Source organism: Giraffa tippelskirchi, chromosome 5, assembly GCF_054371585.1.
Source record: "Giraffa tippelskirchi isolate mGirTip1 chromosome 5, T2T-mGirTip1v1.2.pri, whole genome shotgun sequence".
In the NCBI taxonomy this organism is placed as follows: domain Eukaryota; kingdom Metazoa; phylum Chordata; class Mammalia; order Artiodactyla; family Giraffidae; genus Giraffa; species Giraffa tippelskirchi.
In genome coordinates, this window is record NC_137279.1 from 170,877,126 (window position 1) to 170,904,459 (window position 27,334).

The 27,334-nt window shown below is 36.6% G+C and overlaps 1 protein-coding gene across 10 annotated transcripts in view; it reads left to right on the top strand.

Moving 5' to 3' along the window:
- LOC145504408 (BEN domain-containing protein 5) overlaps nt 1-27,334 on the top strand; it is a 1,377,102-nt gene that overhangs the window by 267,798 nt on the left and 1,081,970 nt on the right. The gene's annotated exons all lie outside the window — the stretch shown is intronic.

A 27,334-nucleotide genomic window follows, 5' to 3' on the forward strand; every position in this document is an offset into this window, starting at 1 on the left:
ATGCTTTGTTAAGAGTATTTAAAAATCACCAGAAGAGAGACTACTAGAATTATTATTCTCATTTATAGGAGTTAAACTTGGCCTTGCCTCAGCAGGACAAATAAGTAAAATCACCCATTTACATCCTGGAGGTTCAGTGGGACTTGGATTGAGCGCTAGTTTTTCTGAATTTATTTGGTAATATTTCTTGGGTCTTTTCCACTGAGGTCACAGATAGCTTGGGGAGGACGTGAGATGGATAAAGAGAATAAGGAAATTGAAAATAACAGTAGTATGCCTTTATTAGCTTCTAAAGCTCTATTCTTTTGGCATTCAAGTACTCATAGAGATGGGAGAAGAGCCTGTGCAATCTACACACAAATTGCTTGTTTCATACCTGAGAGTGATCAATGTGCTACATGTGTAAAAGAAAATGTGGCACTGTTATAAGCTTGGGGACATCTGCTTAGATGTAAAAATGACAACCTTGTGTCAAACAAATATGGCAAGGGTAGGCAATTGGGGTAGGCAACATACATGTGAAAATGTCACTACAAAGTTGTCACTTCAGTATTAAAAGGGTTAGTAGCTGGGGAATTTTTGAATTGTCTCAATTATTAGTAATTGTCCAGGTAACATTTTAATTAGCAAAAGGATTGGCTTAATGCTATAACTCTGATACAGAAAATACTTATTCAAGTAATTCCAAAAGAAAAATTAGTTGATTTGGAAGAACGGAACTAATATTTGATGACAGCCTATTATTCACCAGACACTTGACTAAGTGTTTTATGTTACTTACTTTGTTTAATCCTTGAATTGTATGGTAATTCACTTCAATTTTCCCTATATGTAAGTGTGGAAATGGAACCTGAGAGAACACGTGTTTTTCTCAAGGTCACTTAGTAATAGAATTTGAATATAGGTCTGTCAAACTTCACTGCTTGTAATGTGTACCTTTTGATATCTCTCTTACTTTATTTTCCCTTATTTTTCACTGTCTCTGTCACTAAATTATAAAGTGATTTGAAGGCACAACTAAATCTCATTAATTTATCAGATATTTTCTAAACGTCTACCATATGATAAGGGCATCATTGGATTGAGCCCTAATGTCTATATATATGGTTCATGCATGTAGATATGGAAGTATGATAGGAGGACATTTTATGTAATAAGAGTTGTTAAAAGAATATAGACTTTAGCCATCATAGAAGCCTGAATTTTGTCTCATCAAATTTGCTTTCTGGTCAGGGGGAGAAAACAGTGTATAATAAGTAAAACATGTCAGATGCTAAAAAGCACTATGGAGGAAAAAAATCAGGGATGGGTATTAGGGAATACCATGATGGAGAGTTACACTTTTTAAGCAGAGTATTAGCAGAAGATAACCACTGAGAAGGTGGAATTTGAAGAAAAATCTGAAGGAGATGAACCAGTCACATGGATATCTAGAGGAAGAAGAGCATATGGATTAGAAGGCCCAAGTGTAAAAACTTTGAGTGAGGGCATGACTGACATATATTAGGAAAGCAGGAAGAACAATTTATGACTGAAAGAGTAAGTGAAGGGAAGATCGATGGAAAATGAGAAAACGAGTCAAGATCATATTGGGTCCTGTGGGCCAATATGAGTACTTATAATAGGTGAGATGTGAAAAAATATTGAAGGGACATGAACAGAAGAGCAGTACAATCTCTTGATTGTATGAATTGGCATCTTTGTAGACAATGGACTTTAAGAGAGGAAATGATGAAACAGAAAAACCAGTTAGGAGGCAGTTGAAATCAGATCATCAGTTGATGAGAGATCATGGTGGTTTGGACCAGGGTACCAGCAGCAGAGAAGAACACAGTCAGATTCTGGGAATATGTGAAACTATAACCACCAGGTTTGCTGATAGATTGGATTTGGGATGTGAGAGAATGAGAAGCTGAGGATAACTTCAAAGTTTTTGGTCTGAACATTTGTACATGTGTACATATATACCCTCCCTCTTGGACCTCGCTGCCACCCCCTTATCCCACCCATCTAGGTCACCATAGAGCACTGAGCTGAACTCCCTGCACTATACAACAAGCTCCAACTAGCTTTTTATTTTATACATGGTAGTGTATATATGTCAACCCCAATATACCAATTCATCCCTTCCTTCTCGGCCCTGCTGTGTTCATGCATACATTTTCTACATCTGCATCTCTGTTTCTACTCTGCAAATAGTGTATCTATACCATTTTTCTAGATTCCACAGATAAGCATTAATATACAGTATTTGTTTTTTTCTTTCTGACTTACTTCATTCTGTGTGATAGACTCTAGATCTATCCACATCTCTACAAATGAGCAATTTCATTTCTTTTAATGACTGAGTAATATTTCATTGTATACATGTACCCCTTTATTCATTGAGATTGCTATTGGGTTTGCCAAAAAGTGCATTTGGATTTCTCCAAAGACCCCACGGAAAAACCCAAATGAACTTTTTGGCAAACTAAAAATTTTTAAGATGGGAAAGACTCTAGAAAGGACAAGTTGGAGAGGAAAGATCAGGAGGCAAGTTTTTGAATATGTTTAATTTGAAATTTTATTAGACATCAAAGTAGAGATGTTATGCAGGGATTTGGATAAATTAATTTGGAGTTTAAACAAATTTCTGAACTGTGTTATAAATTTGAGGACCATCAATGTACACAAGTGGTATTTAAAGCTTTGTGAATGATTGAGGAGATTACTAAGGGAATGGGTATATTTTTAGAAGGGAAAGCATTTAGGGACTGAATCCTGAAAAGAAGATATTAGATATTAAAAGATGAAGAGAATCCTACAGAAGATTTTTGAGAAGCAGCATCCAGAGGAAAACCAAAAGAGTATAGTATGACCCAGCTAAGGACAGAGTGATCTACTGTGCCAGATGCTACTATTAAGTCAGGTAAATTGAGGAATTAATATTGATTATAGTATTTAGCAATGTAGAAGATAAGCAGGATCATGACAAAGGGAATTTCAATGGAATTATGTGGTCAAAACCCAATTTAAGTTCAAGAGAACTGGTATCAGGATTAAATAATAAAATGAATATGAAGTTTATGCCTGGCACATAGTACCAGTATATAATATATACATTATATATATCAGACTCAAAGGCAGTGAAATAGGATATCAGTGGATATGGGTGTGTTGTCACTCATCCGTGTCTGACTCTTTGCAATCCCATGGTCTGTAAGCCTGCCAGGCTTCTCGGTCTATGGAGTTCTCCAGGAAAGAATACTGGAGTGGGTAGCCATTCCCTTCTCCAGGGGATCTTATCAACACAAAGAACTGTTTAATTTTTGAGAGCTAATAAGCTGTTTAGATGATGGGGAACAGACTGAAGCCAATTCATTGAGTGTCCAACTCAATAGTGGGATTTTTTTTCTTTTCTAAGACCCATTGAAGATTTGAGATCAGGAAAATGTTGTGATAGAAACTGCTGGATTTTCTTATATATTCCCTAGTGCTTTGCACATAGGCAGAACTTAAAAAGCATTTATTGATTAAAATAATTTTTGCCTAAATAGCTTAAATAATTTATAAAAGAATATTGTATTGTCCCAGAGAGAAACCAAATGATCTAAGTGCCCTTTCCTTACAAACTGTGCTGATACTCTGTGTTCGTTCTGTTATGCCTGACTATGTTTTAGCTATCTTTCAGTATATTTTCTTTGGTGCTTTATAAAGTTCAACATAAATCTCTGTGCTAGAATATTATTTGGCACATTTCTCTAACATCAGACCATGACTACAAACTCTCAGGGCATATCTGGCAGCTGTCTCATCTCTTCACATCTCTATATAATCCTTTAAAATCAGATACTGTACCATCCAATAATTCAGAGCAGTTTATGGGGTTTATAAATTGACACCATCTCCAACTTTTTGGAATATTTTGCTCTATGGACGTAAGAAGTTTTTCTTTTCCCAAAGCTCTTTAATGCCTAACTGCCTAACTGTTTTGTCCCTTGCATATTTGTTTGTCTAGAAGTTTAGTTTCTCGTCTAGCTGGGTTTTCTGTCCCAGTATATTCCATAACCTTATCAACAGCTGGCAGAGACTTATATTGTCTCCTTTGCCTTCTTTGAAAGATGGAAAGGCAGCCTAACTTCTTTGTAGATTTATTGTGAGAGTAGGATTTTTAGGGGGAGCAGTATTATGTAGTAAAAAGAGCAATGCATTAGGAGTCACGAGACCCTGACTGTAACCTCAGCAATACCACTAGGCTATGGATGTATTGGGTGGCTTCATCCAAGGCACTTAACTCTTCTAGGTCTCAGATTTCTTATATGAAAACAAAGAGAGCTTCCCTGGTGGTGCAGTGGTAAAGAATCCACCTTGCAATACAAGGGACACTGGTTCTATCCCTTGTTGAGGAAGATCCCACATGCCCACGGAGCAACTAAGCCTCTGCGCCACAACTACTGAGCCTATGCTCTAGAGCTTGTGAACTGCAACTACTGAGCCTTTGAACTGCAGTTACTGAGCCTGTGTGCTACAACTACTGCAGCCCTCATGCCTAGAACCTTTACTCTGCAACAAAAGAAGCCATTGCAGTGAGAAGCCTGCACACTGTAACAAAGAGTAGCCTTTGCTCAACATCCAGGGAAGGCCTACACACAGGGATGAAGAGCCACCACAGCCAAAAAATAAAATTAATGAATAAATCTTTAAAAAAAGCAAGAGAATAGGATTAAATGCCATTTATCCATTTATTCAATAAGTATTCTCTGAGTGATCTTTCTACATACCAGTGCCTATTAGGAATGCTAATATGAGTAAAATGTACTTTTCACCCTTAATGCACTTATATTATAGAGGTGAAGATAGGGGAAAAAACTACAAATGAATTATGAAAGAGGAATACAAAAATGGGACTATAGTGTAGCAGCACAGGTAGAGGGCAACTGGTGGGCTATGGTGATCAGAAAATATTTGCAAAAGAAAATAATCAAACTAAAGCTGAATCTTTAAAAATGATTTAGACTGGAATTCTCATATAGTATTGGTGGAACTGTAAATTGTTACAAAAAACCTGTAGAAAAATTGTAAAATTACTGCTAGACTATATATCTATATCTAGCTTATGCTCTAGTAGATAATGACAGTCTTCCAGTCCCAGAAATATGTACATTCTCCAAAAAGACATTTAAAAATATTCCTAGTGTCACTATTTGCAATAATCAAAATCAGGAATTATTCTAATGGCTGTAAATAGTAGAGGATGAGATAGTTGGGTGGCATCACCAACTCAATGGACATGGGTTTGGGTGGACTCAGGGAGTTGGTGATGGACAGGGAGGCCTGGCATGCTGCGGTTCATGGGGTCGCAAAGAGTCGGACATGACTGAGGAACTGATGGGCAGTGCCTGGAAATGGGCTTCTGGAGTGTTGGTTTTGTTCTGTTTTTTGATCTGAAGGCTGTATATATGGCTTTGCCGATTTCTAAAAAAAATTCAAGGTATGTATTTATAATTTGTACACTTCTTTGTAGGGCTTGCGAAGTGGCGCTCGGTGGTAAAGAATCTGACTGCCAATTCAGGAGACACAAGAGACACAGACTTGATCCCTGGGTCAGGAAGATCCCCTGGAGTAGGAAATGGCAACCCGCTCCAGTATTCATGCCTGGAAAATCCCATGGACAGAGGAGCCTTGTGGGCTACAGTCCATGAGGTCACAAAGAGTTGGACATGACTGGGCGCACATATGCATGTGCGTGTGTGTGTGCATGCTCTCTCTCTTTCACACAGACACAGACACACACACACACACACACACACACACACACATTTCCTTGTATGTATAGTATGGTTTAAAACTTACTTACCCAAATGGTGGGGGTTAGTTAAGAAAGAACATGAACAAAAGGAGGAAGCCTTAAGGAACATAGTAATGTTTTCCACTTTCACATGCTGTGATTCTGATATTTATTTTTCACTCTTTCAATAAAAACTGTCCATGCCTACTATGTGATATGATTACTAGTAAGCATTGTTGAAATGATAATAGAAATAAACTTCAGTTCTTTTCTTATACAATTAAGTGTTTTACTTATGGAATAAGACAAACAATTACAACAACAATGACAACTTTTGCTTTACTATGAGCTTTCTGCAGGGGCTATAGTTTACATAACTTTACCTCTCCATTTCCCAATCACAGAGCTTTTCATACAGGCATACACTTAATTTTGAATGAATGAGTTAGATCACAATCTATAACACACACACAAACACATACACACACACACACATACACACAAAATAGAGACACTTACAGATATGCATGATTTCCAGAGTTCAGAAGATTGAAGTGAGTTTGCCAAACCATAAAATCTTATTTCACACAGCACTTTAACTGAAGGCCTTTCAGAAACATCACAGAAACTTTATAATTTTTCTGATAACTTTCTCCATATAGGATTAGAAAAAACAAATTATAAAATATTGAAAAGTAAATTGGTAAAATAATTTTTACAATCAACAATTTGAGATGGTCTACTATATTGTATTTTTAAAAATGCTTTCTGGGAAATTAGGACAAAAGCAAGCTCAATTTTTAGGCTTTGGTGGTGAACTATACTTTCTACTTATGTCCTGCATCTACTCCTTACCCAGATTCATTGATCTGTATTATCCAGTTTCTAGTATTCTATTTTATAGTCATAGTTTCCACCTCCAACAATATGACTGATACCTAAAAATCCACTGGGAAATTTCACTAGCATTCTTGTTATTTTCCATTTGCCCCTCCAGATGCACTCTCTACTTTTTTCCACCCTGCACAGAGTCCCAAGAAGTTCACCTTTGTGGACTGAATCAGCAGGCTCCCTTACACTCTGGCTGGCAGTTGAGTGCCTGTGACTTGCAGAAAATCATAATGTAGGAGAAGAATGTTAGGAGTATTTATTCTTCTTCTCTTAAAGGCCATGTTTACACTTTCCAGGTTTTGATAAGCGCTCTCTCCCCATGATCTATCATGCCTAGAGGGCCTTAGTAAGCCTTCACATCTGTGGGAGAAAGGTAACAGCTTTCTGTTCTTGCTTAGGCAGGGTGGCTTCATTATCCCTAGTTGGGTTTCCTTACCCTATTCTCACACTTTTAAATTCTTTCTTTATTACATTCTCCTTGTTTATCTTGTTTGAGTTCACCATCTGTTTCCAGCAAGTCTTTGAATGGTGTGTCATACTGGGTTTTGCTGTGGTTTTGGTTTGTTTTGCATACAGTGCCATACCAGTCCAGCTCTTTCTTCAGGACCCAGATCAGAGTCACCACCTCTGATCCAATTTCATTTCTTATATGGCTGAGAAATTGGGTTATTTGTAGTGACGTGGATCAACCTAGAATCTGTCATACAGAGTGAAGTAAGTCAGAAAGATAAAAGCAAATATCATATGTTTACGCACACATATGGAATCTAGAAAAATGGTACTGATGAACCTATTTGCAGGGAAGTAATAGAGATGCAGACATAGAGAATGGACTTGTGGACACATGGCAGGAAGGAGACAGGTGGACGAATTGAGAGAGTGGCACTGACATATACATACTGCTGCTGCTGCATCTTCAGTCGTGTCCAACCTGTGTGACCCCCGTGTCTGACTCTGTGTGACCCCATAGACTGCAGCCCACCAGGCTCTACCGTCCCTGGGATTCTCCAGGCAAGAACACTGGAGTGGGTTGCCATTTCCTTCTCCAATGCATGAGAGTGAAAAGTGAAAAGTGAAAGTGAAGTCGCTCAGTCGTGTCCGACTTGTAGCGACCCCATGGACTGCAGCCCACCAGGCTCCTCCATCCATGGGATATTCCAGGCAAGAGTACTGGAGTGGGGTGCCATTGCCTTCTCCGGACATATACATACTACTGGGTATAAAATAGATAGCTAATGGGAGCTGCTGTATAGCACAGGGAGCTCAGCGATTACCTGGAGGGGTGGGATGGAGGGCATGGAAGGCTCAAGTGGGAGGGGATATATGTATACATAGAGTTGATTAGTGTTGTGCAGCAGAAACCAACACAAGATTGTAAAGCAATTATACTCCAATTTAAAAAAAGTTACACCTCTGAAATACGAATTTTGGAGTCTGAGAAATCTAGAACTGAATTAAAATTCCAACACTTATTAGCTGTGTTACTTTGGGTAAATTTTTTCATATTTTTGAACTTTAGTGATGTTATCTGTAAAATAAAGGGGTAATAACACCCCATGCAAAGGTGTTAGCTATTAAATAAGTTTGTTTTTGAAATCTCCTAATGCTAGACAGGGTCTCAGTAAATATTCTTATCCCCTTTTCTGATAAACTTTATTCTATTTTACTTTATTTTCTATTGCCATACATTTGTTTGCATGTTGCTTTGAATTTGTTTTACTCTAAAGGCTTTGCCTTTCTAAAACTACTCTAAATTTCTCAGGGTGATGAATCATAGAGATATACTAGAGATAAGTTAAAATTGTGTGTTTTTAGAATTTATAAAAAATTTTACTTTTGCTATTATATTTAATTCTAACTCTGAAAAGGAAAAGTGAAAGTTGCTCAGTCATGTCAAACTCTTTGTGACCCCATGGATTATACAGTCCATGGATTTCTCCAGGCCAGAATACTGGAGTGGGTATCCTTTGCCTTCTCCAACAGATCTCCCTAACCCAGGGATTGAACCCAGGTCTCCCACAATGCAAGTAGATTCTTTACCAGCTGAGCCACAAGGGAAGCCCAAGAATATACTATTTCTCTTATTTTGCAGATTAGGTAACTGGAGGCACTGAGAAATTAATCATCTAGACCACAGAGCTAAATAGTGGCAAAATGTAACTCAAACTCAGGTCCTCAGACTCCAATCCCTTTCATTTCTGTTATACTGCCACAGATTTGTTTTGTCTCTTGAGTTCATTATCCTTTGATTTGTATCAGCTGAATTCATATTATTTTAAGTGATTGATAATCCATTTCTATCTTTCTTTCTTCTCCAACTTTCTTTTTGATTTGGCAATTATTTTTATCCTTTCTAATCTCTATTCATTATCCTGTGTGAATTGCATCCCTTCTCATTGACTACTTTTCTCTAGAGATTGTAATGATAGAAACTTAAAAATGATCATGACTGTGAAATGGAGAAAGAGAGCCAACACATTTATGCTTAGTATCTTTCAGAATTACTCTCTGGATCTGGTCTTGACCTCTGGTGTGAGAAGTAGCACTTATTCTTCCTTCTGTCCTGTTGGTTGTTTTCCTGGAATGAGTAGCACTGAGGTTATGTATGGACCTTTTCCAACATTTGGCAATGTAGAAACCTTTCATGAGAGGCAAGTAGTATAGTAGGAATGACAGCAGCATCCATGTTAGCTAGGCCTGCATTCAAATTCTGGGTCAGCCGTTTACTAACTGTGTGACCTTGTTTAACAGTAATTTGTTTGTAAAAATGGTGAGTGTGGTGGAGGTGGGTGGGTGTGTGGTAAGAATTACCTACCTTGCCAAGTTCTTATTATAATTAGATGTGATAATATATATAAAATACTTATCAAATTGTAGATTTTCAATAAATAGTAGTGTTTATTATCATTATTATCATTACTATTATTATTAGAAGACATGCAAAAGAATCCCATTTTTAGAGTTCATGTTCAGGCCACTGGATGCTGAATAGAATAATCACCAGATTTTGAGCTTGGGCAAGCCTTTGGCAAACAGATGTCATAAGGTACAGCATCTTAGAGGTGCCCAGTGTGAAAAATCTGCTTTGTTCTTTCTGCTTGGCTCCTTTTATGATCTATATATAATGCCTTCTGCTTTGGTGGTGCCATTGATTGGGTATTTTAAGGCAATTTGTTGGATTAAGATTCTCAGTGTACCACAGCAGGTGGGAGCCTGATTGAACCTGGTAACAATGCAACCTTTCTCCCATGGAGGTTGAGACTTACATAACAGCCTTTCTGGGCTCTCTGTGCCTCCTTTTTCTCCCTATTAAGACTTGTCATGGATGAGGAATTTCTGGGGCCAGTGACTTTTCTCATTCATTTCTTTCATGAAAGTGAAACAAAAAATCCAGAATAAAATGGGAAAATGTGCACTGAGAGAAGAATTAAAAAAGATCTTTATTTAAGGAATATGTGCAGTGCATTAATTAGAATGAGTAATGCCCTCCCAAACTCTAGATCTTTACTCTTATTAATTTCTCTCTTTTTCTTTTACTAACAAGTGAACACTTACTACTCTTAAGAACCAGTTCCAGTATTTCTTTTGAAGCTTTCTCATTAGACTCTGAGCCCCTGGAGAGGCAGGATATTTTTCTCATCTTTGTATTTGCTTCACTTCCTAACATAGAACCTGGAATATGAAAGGCCTTTGACAGTGAATAAATTGTAACCAAGATATTTTCAAAATATTTAAAGGTAGGCTGTCTCACTTCTTTCATGTAATTCAATCATAGTGATTATTTGTTTCCATGAAGACTGTTCTGGAGATTGCTGGTTGAATTTGCTGTTTGTTCAAGGTACTATTAGAGAGTAATAAAAGGATTGTGCTGCAATCCGAAAGTGCCAAAGAAGTTCATAAAAGGAAAATGTCACCTGGGCTGGCGAAGTCAAGATAAATGATGTCTGAATAGAAGAAGATCTGAATGGCGTCTAGCACTTCTATATAATCTTGGAGGTGAGTGATGCCCAGCTGATCTGGACTTTAAGGAGATACTAGCCTTGCTGTATACTAAATACACACTGAAAAGTAGAGTTTATTTAAGGCAGAGTATAAATAAGGTTTGAAAAGGTATGGTAGGCTCACAGGAGAGGGAATGATTACTACAGCCAGAAGGGCCAGAAAATGCCTTCTAGAAGAGGTAAGGCTCCAATAAAGCTTTAAAGGATATTCAAGAGACCAAATGCAGAAAACCCAGGTGAAGAGGATCTTGTATGTGAAGGAATGTAGATGATAGCACAAGGTTCAATTTGGGTACTTTGTGATGACCTAAGTATCTAGAAAAAATTTTAATTAAAGGAATTTTTACTGTTTTAAGAATACATTATAAAATAGAAAATAAAAATGCAAAAAAATACCAACAATGAAGAAGTAAAAATTGAAATGAAAAACAATACTGTTTACATTAGCATTTGTGCTTATTGTTCAGTCACTCAGTTCTGTCTGACTCCTTTGTGACCCCGTGGACTTTAGCACACCAGGCTCCTCTGTGCATGGGATTTTCTGGGCAAGATTACTGGAGTGGGTTGCCATTTATTCACCATTTTCTCCTTCAAGGGATCTTCCTGACCCAGGGATCAAGCCTGCAGTTCTTGCATTGCAAGCAGATTCTTTATTACTGAGTCACCAAGAAAGCCCTTATTTAGCATACTTAGGTGTAAATCTAATTAAATATAGTCAAGATATATATGAAGAGAACTATAAAACATTAATGAAAGAAATCAAAGAAGAACCAAATAAATGGAGAGATGTTCCATATTCATGAATAAGAAGACTCAATGTTGTCAAGATGTCTGTTCTTCCAAACTTTATCTATATATTGCATGCAATCATAGTAAAAATCATAGCAAGTTATTTTCTGGTTGCCAACAAACTGATTCCAAAATTTTGTGGAGACACAGAAAACACAGAATAGCCAAAACAGTATTAAAGTTGGAGAACTAATACTACCTCACTTCAGAGCTTGATATAAAGTTACAGTAGTTAAGACAGTGTGGCATTGGCAAAAGAATAAACAAATAGATTGATGGAGCAGAATAGAGAACCCAGAAATAGGTCCATTTAAATATAGTCAACTGAGTTCTGACAAAGGAGCAAAGTCAAAAAATTGAGAAAAGTAGTCTCTTCAATAGATGATTCTAGAACAACTGGACATCCACATACCAAAAATGAGTCTAGACATAGAATTTACACCTTTCACAAAAATTAACTCCAAATGGATCACAAGTCTAGATATAAAAGGTAAATATTATAAAATTTCTAGAATATAGGAGAAAATCTAGATACTGGATTTAATGATGACTTTTAAGATACAACACAAAGGCATGATCCATGAAAGGAAAGATTGATAAGCTGGATGGACTTCATTAAAATGAAATATTTCTGCTCTGTGAAAGACACTGTCAAGAGAATGAAAAGATAAGGCACAGGTTGGAAGAAAATGTTTGCAGAAGGCATATCTGATAAGGCTTGTTGTCCAAAATATACGAATAGCTCTTAAAAATCAATAATAAGAAAATGAATGACCCATTTTAAAAGTGAGTGCAGGATCTGAACAGACATACAGATGGCAAATATTCATATGACAATATGTTTCAAATCATAGGTCATCAGGGAACTATAAATTAGAACAGCAATGGATTACCATTCTACACCTGTTAAAAGAGCCAAAATTCCCCAAATCCAAAACACTGATAACACCAAATGGTGAGGATCTAGAACAACAGTAACTCTCATTCATTGCTGGTGGGAAATCAAAGTGCTATAGCCATTTTAGAAGACATTTTGGTAGTTTCCTACAAAACTAAACATACTTTTATCATAGAGTTTAACAGGCATCCAGGTGGCACAGAGATAAAGAATCTGCTTGCCAATGCAGAAGATGCAGGGGATGCTAGTTCGATCCCTGGGTTAAGACCTCCTGGAGTAGAAAATGGCACCCCACTCCAGGATATTGTATATAGTTCCCTGTGCTATATAGTAGAAACTTCTTATTTATATGTAGTATATAGTAGTTTGTATCTGTTAATCCCAAACTCCTAATTTATCCCTCCACACCCTTTCCCCTTTGGTAACCATAAATTTGTTTTCTCTGACTGTGAATCTGTTTCTGTTTTGTAAATAAGTTCATTTGTATCATATTTTAGATTCCCCATATAAGTGGTATCATATGATAATTGCCTTTCTTTGTCTGACTTTACTTAGTTTGATCATCTCTAGGTCCATCCATGTTGCTGCAAATGGCATATTTCATTCTCTTTTATGGCTGAGTAATATCCCATTGTATATATGTGCCACATCTTCTTTATTATTTTGCCAATGAACATTTAGGTTGCTTCCATGTTTTGACTATTGTGAATAGTCCTTCAATGAATATTGGGGTGCATGTATCTTTTCAAATTATAGTTTTCTCTGGATATATGCCCAGGAGTGGGATTGCTGGATCATATTGGTAATTCTATTTTTAGTGTTTTAAGGAACATCCCATACTGTTTACCACAGTGGCTGCACCAGTGTACATTCCTACCAACAGTATAAGAGGATTCCCTTTTATCCATACCCTCTCTAGCATTTATTATCTGTAAACTTTTCAATGATGGTTTTTCTGACTGGTGTGAGGTAGTAGATCATTGCAGTTCTGATTGGCATTTCTTTGATGATTAGTAATGTTGAGCATCTTTTCATAATGCTTTTTGTCTTCTTTGGAGAAATGTCTATTTAGATCTTCTGGTCATTTTTTGACTCAATTGTTTGTTGAGTCATATGTTTGTTTGTGTATTTTGGAAATTAATTCCTTGACCTTCTATAAAAAACAAAACTGACATTAACAAGATTAGTGGTTGTCAGATGTTGGGTGAGGGGAGAAAGGGATGAGTAGGCAGAGCACAGAGGATTTTTAAGACAATGAAAACACTGCCTGATACTCTAATGGTGGATACATGTCATTATACATTTGTCCAAACCCATAAAACGTACAACACCAAGAGTGAGCCCAAATATAAACCATACTCTGAATGATAGTGATCTCTCAATGTAAGTTCAGTAGTAACAAATGCACCATTTGATGGAGGATATCGATAATGCAGGAAGTTATGTGTTTGTAGGGGCAGGGTTTATATGGGAAATCTCTGTACCTTCCTGTCAATTTTGGTGTGAACCTAAAACTGCTTTTTAAAATGCCTATTAAAACAATAGTGAAATGATTCAAAGTGAAAAAAAAAGGTAAAGGAAAACTGAGGTTTGAATTCTGAGGACTTTTGGCTTTATCCTAGTCATTGAGAGATAAATCAGAGATTGAGTGGAATAAAATTGGTTCCTGGGTTTCAGACTGGGAGATGGAGGGGCAGCCAGGCAACATAACACTGAGATTCTTCAGCCTCTCTCCGGGGCATGATGTCTGTCAAATGCATGGGAGCATTGGCATAGGGAAAATTCACTGTAACGTTAATGACCTTCTCTTTGTGTGAATATTATAGCGCATAATTTTAACTGCATTTTGAAGTATAGGTAGGATGTTGGACTGAGGAATTTTGTGTTTAACATATAGGTATTAGTGGAAAACAAATAAGAGTAAAGAGAGTGTAAAAATGGATTAGAAGATCAGAGACCCTAACCTGGGCCTACACAGAGCCTTACCTTCTGTGATGTGATGAATGTAATACATTTACTCAGTGTAGTTATTAATAAATCTCCTTAAATGAAGGTTATTAAGGCCCTTTGGGGTGAGAGAATTTGTTTTGTGAGTTTCTGGAGGTCTTTAAGTTGAGAAATACCTGGCCTAGAATCCTGATTCATGTTCTTACTTTCTGTGGTATCTTGATTCTCAACTTCTCTGAATTTCATTTCCTAATATACAAAATGGAAATAGAAACAGCAATAATAGTTAATTTGTAGGGATGCTATGAGAATTAAACATGTTTGTAAATAATCTAACCCTCCAAGATTTGTTCCCTTGAGAACTGTGGTGAACAAAGACTAAACCAGAACAGGTCTAGTGATGGGGAATTCTCACCACTGAGGCACCTTCAGGCCATATCCCCATGACTACTACTATCCAAGAACTGTAAAAAGGCTAAGAACTACTGTAAATAGGACCCTGTAAATATAGATCAAAACATCCTCATTGACTGTCAAAAATAAAATCGCAGCAGCATTAAAGCCCCCGGATGAAACACCCCAGCACTTATCCACAGTGAAATCTATAAAGTGCTTTCAATTGCTCAGGGGATCTTTAGATATAGCATCATTTTCTCTATCTTATGGATGACTTGGCCACCTCCACTATGAATTTTTCATGATTCCCCTGACCCAGCAGCTCTTGCCTGTGGAGAGAATAATATGGTATTGATTTCGGAGTTAGGTTTCTGCCTTTTTCGCCACAACAGGATTTTTGTAGCCTAGAAACCTCAATTCCCTATTACTCATTAGAGACCAGGGCAACTTTTCTTAGATCTGGAATTTAGAAGGCGAACCATTTAGCTGCTAGTGTCAAAGATAGTCATTATAGTGGAATTTTAACTGATCTCAGTAATGAGAGTAGCTGTTATTAAAAACTTCCTAATTGAACCAACAGAGGTAGGATTATACAGAATGCCAAGAAGACAATAGTCTTTGTGTCTCTCACAATTGGGATATTTTCCTAGGCATAGCTTTGTGAATGAACCTGTTAAAAATATACCAGAGGCTAAAAAAGAATAAAAAAGAAAGGAAACATAACTAGGAAATCCAGTCCATCTTTTACTATTTTTTTCTTCTGTGTAATTTTTGGAGTAGATGTCTAGGTGATTCTTATTTTCAGTGGCCCTTGGTCATATAAGAGAAATGAAAAGAGGCCATGCTGTTGGTAGTTTTTATTTAAACTGCTTTTAAGAAATCAAAAAATCCATATCTTGCATCCTGTGAAAACTCATTCTTGGCATTGCCATGGTAACAAGACTTTTAAAAGGGAGTTAACTGAAATTTAGCTGCATATATTATTTCTTTGTGATTCATACTTCATAAAAATGCAAATGTCACACTAATACGTGTTTTACCTTAATGTTTTATATCACCATTTAGTCTTAATTGATCTAATGTTTTCCTTAATTAAATTTTGTGCTTCTTTGAATGTTTTTTTACTCACCTCCCCCACAGTCCCCTCTTCTGTGGACCCATCAAACTATACATTTTCAACTGGGTGACATGCAATTTAGGAAGCTGTCACACAGGAGATCAATCATCCCAACCTAAGAACTCAACAAAAGATTTGGGGAAAACTGCTTGTCCTGCCTAGAAATTCAGCCTTATCCTCCTATTTAGAATTTTTGCATCTCCTTCTCCATCCTTGGCCATCCTCTCACCGAGCCTCTCCTTGAGACTGAGAAGCAGAGTACGTTGGCAGGAAAAATATTTGCAGGATATCCGAGACAAAAGTGCAGACTTCAGTATTCCTTAGACCTATGCAAGTCATATTGCTAACTTTTTTGGCCCACAATTTTCTAATAGGTAAGATAAATATAAAACAATAGTTTTTGTCACAAAACTTTTGAGTAGATTAGATGAAATACAATTTTAAAATACTTGACACAGTGCTTAGCACACTATCTGTGCTCATTAAATAATAGAGTTATCATTTATATTGTAACAATAGTAATTTTGAGGAGATAGTGAAAATCTTATTAACCTGAATTACTTTTATTGAAACCTTCTTTGGATTTGTTTGGAAGATATTATGTGGTAAACTTCTTGGAATACATAGTGAAACTCCAAGGTTAATATATTTTGCCTGAGCAGAGAAGACAGATTTGCTTTTTTGTTTCAGAGGATAAAAGAGAATAAAAGTAAACAGAGACGGGAATGGAGGGAAGCAAGCTGATTGGGTTAGTGAGATGGAGGAAGATTGTATACACCTGACATGACCCCCTCCAGTAATTGCCAAGTCATCTGTGTTGTTGGACAAATCCATGAAATGGTTTGTGGAAGTGAGGTGTGTGTTTGTGTGTAAGAAAGAAAAGTGGTAAAGGGGATGAATTTCACACTCTGATTGTCATGGACTAGATAGAGGCAGCAAGTGCTGACACAGCCCTTGAAATGAGAGGCCACCTTGAAGAGGCCACTGAGAATTCAGAGGAGAAGCATAAGGACTTACATTGTCTGAGACTGGGGTCAGGATGTCAACTGAATTTTATCCATTTCGCCTAGATTTCTAAGAGACTGAAAAGCCTCAACTAGCATCTGGATTACATATGGGAATGTCAGTCATTTTCCCCCAAGCTTTATTGAGGTATAATTGACTGGAAGAATTATATATATTTAAAATATACAAAGTGGCAATCTGATATACATATACCTTGTGAAATTATTAACAAAAAAAAGTTAATTAATGCATCCATTATCTCACATAGTCACTTTTTTTTTCGTGAGAATGCTTAAGATATACTCTCAACAAATATCAAGTCCACCATCCAATGCAGTATTAACTGCAGTCAACTTTCTGTACATTAGATTCTCAGAACTTTTTGGTCTTTTAATGGAAAGTTTGTACTCTTTGACCAATATCTTCTTGTGTTCCCTACCTCCCAGCCCCTGGAAACCACCATTCTACTCTGTTTGAGTTCCCGAAAGTCTTAAAGGGGCTTCATTCTTGCCTGGAGAATTCCATGGACAGTCCATGGGGTCGCAAAGAACTGGACACGACTGAATGACTAACACTTGCACTGTTAGGCCTTAAAGTACTCTCCAGTGAATTACCTCTTTGATAGAGTTTTTCTTTCATAGACTCATGTGTTTGTTTTGGTTTGTTGTTTTGTTTTTCTTTTTCCAAACGTCTCACCTCAGTCCACAGTGATCAGAATAGACTCTTCACTTCCTGCAGAAGGATCCTCAGTGCACAAGCCATCCCCAGTGTTTCTTTTCCTTGCCCTCTTCACCTTTCCCACTGCTTCCCACCTAGGTCCCTCTCTTTACTGCCAGCTCAGGAAACAGCTGCTGTTTGCAGAGGTTCCAGTGTCAAATATTAACTCTGCCACTATCCAGATAGTCAAAGTAATTTTCTCTTTCTGATCCAATATTTCCTCATTTATAAAATGGACGACGACTCTATTCTTAAAAGGTCATTGTAAAGATTAAATGAGTTAATACATTTGAAGCACATGGTACAAGACCTTACCCTTGTTATACACTCAGTAAAAGTTAGTTTCTTCTTTTCTCCCTCATCTGGAGTTTTACAGTTGCCTCCGTGCTGCTTGAGGACAAAGGGAAAACTCTTGTCCTTGTCGTCTTTGTATTTCCTGGCACCATGCCAATTCCGGAGTGGGAGCTGGACATGCCCATCCTGTGGCATCACTTTGTCTTTCACTGCATGTCCTCCAGTCATACTAGACTATTTCAGCTTATTGAATGTGCCATGTTCTCTCTTTCACTGAGTCCCCTCCCAAGTGTAATTTCTTCTGCTGAAGGCCTTTTTTCTTTTCTTTTTCTGGCAAATTTCAACTAATTTTTCAAGCCTCAGCTTCGGATGACTGTTCTTCAAAGATTTCATTAACTCTCTAAACTGAGTAAGAACTCCATTTAATATTTTCCTTGCATTTTGTAGTTTTTCTGGTGCATTTTTCACCCTTGTAATAACTTCACTAATTGAAATTATTAAATGAATATGTAAATATTTTAAGAGTATAAACTATTTGAGGCATAGTTAATGTCAAATTTGTTTAGTGTGTCTTTAATGCCTAGCATAGTGATTGGCATGAAGAGTTCTATCAATGATTCTTAGTTAACTGACTCTTAACATTTTTCAGATGGGTTTTGGTGCCACCTGAATATAGAAGGTGCACCTATGCTTCAGGGGTGTTAGGTATCCAGAATAGTAACTTGTATCTAAGAAACATTTGACAAATAATGACTCAGATTGAGTTACTAAAAAAAGCAGGCATGCATGCACTTTAATATACGAAACAAGTGTTTTTCATTTTTAAAAGCTGTCCTAAGCGAGAGTCATACCCCTAGACCAACAAGCCACCATATGTGAAATGAATCACCAGTCCAGGTTCAATGCATGATACAGGGTGCTTGGGGCTGATGCACAGGGATGACCCGGAGGGATGGGATGGGGAGGGAGGTGGAAGGGGGGTTCTGGAAGGGGAAAACATGTACACCCATGGTAGATTCATGTCAATGTATGGCAAAACAAATACAATATTGTAAAGTCAAAAAATAGAAAACAAACTAATTAAAAAAATAAATAAAAGCTGTCCTTGTTTCATTATGGAATTATTTCTCAAATTGCTTCCTATATAATACTAGTCTGTAAGCTGTTAATGATTATGAGAAGCACTTTAAACTGTGTCCCGCTCTGGGAGATCCACAGTGAATATGAGCGTTTTTAAAGTTTTGAGAAGTCTAGTAGTAATGAAAATGGGCCAACATTACTTAATCTAGGATTTCTAAAATGTATTTGATAATTGACACATCGATTGCCTGAAAGTTTTTTTAGCATTTGACATAATATAAACTGTGTAGGAAACCCTGACTTAAGGACTAGCTTATTTTTTTCCCACTTTCATTGCAAATAATGAAATATCCATCAAGGTTATTTAAGAGTTCAAAACTGTAAACTCAATAGAAAATAGGTGTCTTCTCACCAATATACTATATAAAAGTCTGGAGTGATTAAGATTTTCATCTTGGAAGATCCTCGAAGATTGTAAAGCTGATGTATGATATTGTATATGAAGGAGGGCACCAACATTTCTTGCTGGAATGCACTATAGTGGATAAGAACATGACTCCTCAAAGCAGACTGTTTGGGGACAATCCTGGCTCTAACACTGTGGCTCTATCTGTAGGAGTTGGGCCAAAATTCCTATCTTTTTGTGCTTTGCAGCTGCCTTCCTGCTACAACAATGAAACAAACTCCAGTGGCAGTTTGAGGGTAGAGAGGAGGGACAGAGATGAGAGATCCTGGGAGGGCCTATACTGAGGGCCTGTCTGTCTGGGAAATGAGAATCCATGTTTAAGTCCCCTTGGCTGAGCTCCTCTGGGGAAAATACAGGTCTTCCCTGCTTTTGAAAAGTACACTTGACCCCACTTTGCTTTTATGCTTTTATGATTTACATTAGTACTTGTCTTTGCTAACTGAAAGAAATTGAAGGAACAATTACCAAAAAAAAAAAAAACCAGCATAAAACAAAAATAGTAATTAGCATTTGTTTTGCAGCAGGTTGTTATAGAGGCAGGGTACACACCTGAGCAGTGAGAGTGGCACTGCCAAGCTCCTTCCCTGGAAACTACACTTAGCATCTCAGCATCAAGTCACCGTAACTTTGAACTGTGTCTCTGAGCATCTGTGCTTGATCTCAATTTATTTTGTGCATCTGTTAGTAAGATGTGTCCTCAGGTAATTGTTTCTTTGCTTTATGCCATTCCATCTTACAAAAGTCTTCATAGGAACTCTATGCTTTCAGATATTGGGGGAACTTAGTTGGATCTAGAGAAGGAAAATAACACTATGTAAACCTGCTAGAACTGTAACATGTTTACAGAGTCAGTAAAATCACAAATATTTTGTTGTTGACAAAAGCTATGTTTTTGTCTTTGGCTTTATTCTCAAAGCATGTGTTCTAAAACTTGTCTTCTTTTGCTCACTAATTCTATGAGGTAACTGCATTTCAAATATGGGATAGTCAGTAAAAGAAGTCACCTATCATGTCTAAAAGAGAACACTATTTAAAATAAGAAAAAAGTCCCCAAATCTCTGCACTGAATATGTCATTCACTCCTTATGCAAATTTCAATGACTCTCTCAATAGCCTACAACAATATTTCCAAAATGTTATTGTTTGGAACATTAGATGACTTTTAGGTGTTTCTCAAAAAGAGTGATTTTTAGATAAATAGGTTGAGAAAATACAGCTTTAAATAAATTCAAAGCTATTCTATTACAGATATTTAAAAAATAAATGATTAATTTAAAAAAATGCACATTGAGAGATCCAGCAGTGCTGGGCACAGTGTCTCCACACCTGGCCTGCCTCCACCTGGCCTGCCTCCACCATCATATTGAATTGAGTTCTCTTACTCCATGGCTTCTGCACACACTCCTTGAGTGGAGGTGCTGGCACCACTCTTTTGAACCAAGAATTCTGCTCTGAAGGGCTGGGGTAAAGGCCTCTGAGTGCAGCATCCTGTGAGCAAGTGAGACTGGACTAAGCACTCAGAAAAAAAAAAAAAGGGGGGTCAAGTCTGTGCTCTCAGAGACCTATATTCAATAGATCAAGCCTTGAGACTTTGGAGTGGGAACACTGACTCCAAGGCCCTAGACTACCAGAGAACTAACCCTAGGAAATATTAAATAGTGAAAACTCACAAAAAGGAAACCGCTTGAATACAAGACTCAGCATCACCCAACCACCAGTAGCACCCTGTGGGGGACACCTCATCTAAACAGCAAAGGTAACAAAAGTACAAACCCAATCACCAGCAGACAGGATTACCACCTCTCTCAGCCTTGCCCATCAGAGGAAAAACAAACAAACAAACAAAAATTCAGCACAAATCTCACCCTATACAAAGCTTACAGAAACCACTGGACCAACCATAGGAGGGCAGAAACCAAAAGGAAGAAAGAATTCAACTTTGAAGTCTGGGAAAAGAAGACCTCAATAATCTTAAAAAAAAAAAAATAATGAAAAGGCAGAGAAATACTACACAAGTGAAGGAACAAACTAGAAACACAGAAGTCCAAATAATTGAAGAGGAAATAGACAAACTACCTGAAAAAGAATTCAGAATAATGATAGTAAAGATGATCAAAAACCTTGAAAACAAAATGGAGAAAATGCAGAAATCAATTAGCAAAGACCTGAAAGAATTGAAGAATAAACATACAGAGACAAACAATACAATTACTGAAATTAAAAAATACTCTAGAAGGAATCAATAGCAGAATATCTGAAACAGAAGAATGAATCAGTGAGCTGGAAGATAAAATGGTGGAAATAACTTCTGAAGAGCAGAATAAAGTAAAAAGAATGAAAAGAACTGAGGACAGTCTCAGAGACCTCTGGGACAATATCAAATGCACCAACATTCACATAATAGGGGTCCCAGAAGAAGAAGAGAAAAAGAAAGGGTATGAGAAAATTTTTGAAAACATTATAGTTGAAAATTTCCCCAACATGATAAAGGAAATAATCCATCAAGTCCAAGAAGCATAAAGAGTCCCATACAGGATAAACCCAAGGAGAAACACGCCAAGACACATACTAATCAAACTAACAAAGACTAAACACAAAGAGAGAATATTAAAAGCAACAAGGGAGAAGCAACAAGTAATGTACAAGGGAAACCCCATATGATAACAGCTGATTTTTCAGCATAAACTCTGCAGGCCATAAGGGAAGGGCAGGATATATTTAAAGTACTGAAAGGGAAAAATACACAACCAAGGTTAATGTATCCAGAAAGGATCTCATTCAAAATGATGGGGAAATAAAAAGCTTTTCAGCCAAGCAGAAGTAAAGAGAATTCAGTACCACCAAACCAGCTTTACAACAAATGTTAAAGGGACTTATATAGTGAAGAAATACAGGAAAAGAGAAATGAACTGCAAAATCAACCCCCCAAAATTAAGAAAATAGCAATAGGAACATATATATCAATAATTACTTTAAATGTAAATGGATTAAATGCTCCAACCAAAGACCCATATATACGCTGTCTACAAGAAACCCACTTCAGACCTCAAGACACATGTAGACTGAAAGTTAGAGGATGGAAAAATATATTCCATGCAAATGAGAAGCAAAAGAAAGCTGGAGTAGCAATCCTCAAATCAGACAAAATAGACCTTAAAATAAAGAATATTACAAGAGATAAGGAAGGACACTACATAATGAGCAAGGAATCAATCCAAGAGGAAGACGTAACAATTGTAAATATCTATGCACCCAACACAGGAGCACCTCAATACAGAGGACAAACACATACATAAAAGGAGAAACTGACAGTAACACAATAATAGTAGGAGACTTCACCACCCCACTCACACCAATGGACAGATCATCAAAACAGAAAGTTAATAAGGAAACACAAGTCTTAAATGATACATTAGATGAGATGCATCTCATTGATATCTTCAGGACATTCCATCCAAATGCAGAAGAACCTTCTTCTCAAGTTCACATGGAACATTCTCTAGGATAGACCACAATTGGGTCACAAATCGAACCTCAGTAAATTTAAGAAAATTCAAATCGTATCAAGCATCTTCTCTGACCACAACACTATCATACTAGATATCAATGACAAGAAAACAACTGTAAGAAACACAAACACTTGGAGATTAAACAGCATGTTTCTAAATAACCAACAAGTTACTGAGGAAATCAAAAGGGAAGTCAGAAAATTTCAGGAAACAATTGACAATGAAAACACCACAACTCAAAACCTATGGGATACAGCAAAGCAGTTCTAAGAGGGAAGTTTATAGCAATACAATCCTACCTCAAGAAACAAGAAAAACTTCAAATATTCAACATAACTTTACACCTAAAACAACTGGAAAAAGAAGAAGAAGAACAACAACACAAACCCCCCAAAATTAGTAGAAGGAAAGAAATCGTAAAGATATGAGCAGAAATAAATGAAAAAGAAATGAAAGAAACAATAGTAAAGATTAATAAAACTAAAAGCTGGTTCTTTGAGAGAATAAACAAAATTGACAAGCCTTTAGCCAGAGTAATCAAGGAAAAAAGAGAGAAGAATCAAATCAATAAACTTAGGAATGAAAAAGGAGAGATTACAACAGATGATGCAGAAATACAAAGGATTAAAAGAAACTATTATGAACAACTATATGGCAATAACTGGATAACCTGGAATAAATGGACAGATTCTTAGAAAAGTTCAATCTTCCAAGACTGAACCAGGAAGAAATAGAAATTATGAACAACCCAATTACAAGCACTGAAATTGAAACTGTATTAAAAAATCTCCCAAAAAACAAATGCCCAGGACCAGATGGCTTCACAGGAGAATTCTATCAAACATTTAGAGAAGAGCTAATGCGTATCCTTCTAAAATTCTTTCAAAAAATTGTAGAAGAAGGAATACTTCCAAACTCATTCTACGAGGCCATCTATGAAGTAGATGATCTATGAGGTATCATCACCCTGATACCAAAACCAAAGACAACACACAAAAAGAAAATTACAGGCCAATGTCACTGATGAACATAGATGCAAAAATCCTCAATGAAATTTTAGCAAACAGAACTCAGCAACACATCAAAAAGATCATACACCAAGATCCAACTGGGTTTATTCCAGGAATGCAAGGATTCTTCAATATACAATCAATCAATGTGATACACCATACTAAATGATTGAAAGATAAAAACCATATGATCATCTCAATAGATGCAGAAAAAGCCTTTGACAAAATTCAGCTCCCATTTATGATTAAAACTCTTCAAAAAATGGGCATAGAAAGAACCTCCCTCAACATAGTAAAGGCCATATATGTTAAGCCTACAACAAACATTATTCTCAGTGGTGAAAAACTGAAAGCATTTCCCCTAAGATCAGGAGCAAGACAAGGGTGTCCGCTTTCCCCACTATTATTCAGCATAGTTCTTGAAGTCCTAGCTGCTGCAATCAGAGAAAAAATAAAAGGAATCCAGATTGGAAAAGAAGAAGTAAAGCTCTCACTGTTTGCAGATGGCATGATACTGTACATAGAAAACCCTAAAGATAGTATCAGAAAATTACTAGAGCTAATCAGTGAATTTAGCAACATTGCAGGATACAAAATCAGTACACAGAAATCACTTGCATTTCTATATACTAACAATGAAACATCAGAAACAGAAATTAAAGAATCAATCCCATTCACCATTGAGACCAAAAGAATTAAATATCTAGGAATAAACTTACCTAAGGAGACAAAAGAACTGTACACAGAAAATTATAAGACACTAATGAAGGAAATCAAAGATGACATAAACAGATGGAGAGATATTCCATGTTCCTGAGTAGCAAGAATCAATATTGTGAAAATGACTATACTGTCAAACAAAATCTACAGATTCATTGTGATCTCTGTCAAATTACCAATGACATTTTTCACAGAACTGAACAAAAATTTCACAATTCATGTGGAAACACAAAAGAACCCGAATAGCCAAAGCAGTCTTGAGAAAGAAGTATGAAACTGGAGGAAGCAACCTTCCTGACATCAGATTATACTACAAAGCTACAGTCATCCAGACAGTATGGTACGGGCAGAAAAACAGAAATATAGACCAATGGAACAAGATAGAAAACCCAGAAATAAACCTGTGCACCTATGGGTATCTTATTTTTGACAAAGGAGGCGGGAATATACAATGGGGCAAAGATAGCCTATTCAATAAGTGATGCTGGGGAAACTGGACAGCTATGTGTAAAAGAATGAAATTAGAATACTTTCTAACACCATACACAAAGATAAACTCAAAATGGTTTAAAGACCTAATGTAAGACCAGAAACTATAAAACTCTTAGAGGAAAACATAGGCAGAACACTCGATGATATAAATCCAAGTTAGATCCTCTATGACCCACCTGCTAAAGTAATGGAAATAAAAACAACAAAAGTAAACAAGTGGGACCTGATTAAACTTGAAAGCTTTTGCACAGCAAAGGAAACTATAAGCAAGGTGAAGAGATGACCCTCAGACTGGGAGAAAATAATAGCAAATGAAACAACTGACGGAGAATTAATTTCCAAAATATACAAGTAGCTCATACAACTCAATGCCAGAAAAGCAAACAACCCAATCAAAAAGTGGAAAAAGACCTAAACAGACATTTCTCCAAAGAAGATATACAGATGGGTAACAAGCACATGAAAAGACGCTCAACATCCCTCATTATTAGAGAAATGCAAATGAAAACTACAATGAGATATTACCTCACACCTATCAGAATGGCCATCATCAAAATGTCTACAAACAATAAATGTTGGAGAGGGTGTGGATAAAAGGGAACCCTCTTGCACTGTTGGTGGGAATGTAAACTGATACAGCCACTATGGAAGATGGTATGGAGATTCCTTAAAACACTATGAATAAAACTACCATATGACCCAGCAATCCCACTCCTAGGCATATACGCTGAGGAGACCAAAACTGAACAAGGGACATGTATCCCATTGTTCATTGCAGCACTATTTACAATAAGCTAGAACATGAAAGCAACCTAGATGTCCATTGACAGATGAATATTGGAATGGAATATTGAATGGAATATTACTCAGCCATAAAAAGAAGTGCATTTGAGTTCATCCTGATTAGGTGAATGAACCTAGAACCTGTTATACAGAATGAAGTGAGTCAGAAAGAGAGAGATAAATATCATATTCTAATACACATATACGGAATCTAGAAAAATGGTACTGAAGACTTTATTTACAGGGCGGCAATGAAGAAACAGACATAGAGAATAGACATATGGACATGGGGAGAGGGGAGGAGAGGGTGAGATGTATGGGAAGAGTAACATGGAAACTTACATTACCATATGTAAAGTAGATAGCCAATGGGAATTTGCTGTATGGCTCAGGAAACTCAAATGGGGGCTCTGTATCAATCTAGAGGTGTGGGATGGGGTAGGAGATGGGAGGGAGGTTCAAAAGGGAGGGGATATATGTATGCTTATGGCTGATTCATGTTGAGGTTTGACAGAAAACAGCAAAATTCTGTAAAGCAATTATCCTTCAATAAAAAAATAAATTAAAAAATACATTGAAAAAAATTCAGAAGATAGAAAGTGGTATATAAAGAAACATTAGGTTTTCTCTCTCTCCTGTCCTCTGGCTATATAGTTACTCACCCTGGCGGCAAGCAATGACATTATTTCCTTATGCATCCTTCAGGTATATTATATTCATATGTAAATATACACACTTACATCTTCCTTTTTTGAAGCAACAATAGTAATATAATGCTACACATTTTTTTTGTACACCCTTACTCCTTTTTTGGTCATCTAGCAAGTCATTTTATGGAGAGTAACAGCTAACATTTATAGAGCACTTACTATGTGTCAGATACTCTTTGAAGGATTTTGCATGCAAAAATCCATTTAATTATCAAAGCAATATATATGATACATATTATTTTATCCTTGTTTTACAGATAAGGAAGCATAAGAAAAAAGAGGTTATGTAATTCTCATAAGTAGCTGGTAGAACTGAGTTCAAATAGTGTCATTACGGCCCTAGGGCTTTTATTTTTAATCACTATACCTCTCCATTGCAATGTGTAAATAAATGAGTTCTGCTTTATTTTTATAATATTTGCATAGTAGTTCATTATAGGAATATATTATAATTTGTTTAATCAGGTTTTTATGTATGGGCATTTTGGTTGTGTTCAGTATTTCCAATTATAAAGAATGCTGCAGTGAATATTCTTGTACACAAGTGATTTTATATATAAGGAAGTATATCTGTAGGATAAATTTCTAGAAATAGAATTACTAAATTAAAAGATAGGTGGATTTTTAATTATGATATGTGTTATCAAATTGCCATCCCTAAGATTTTATTAGGTTGAACCTGATGAAATTGCTATCTTTATAAGTAAAAAATAATAGAGTGTTAACAGTTTTTCATATGTAC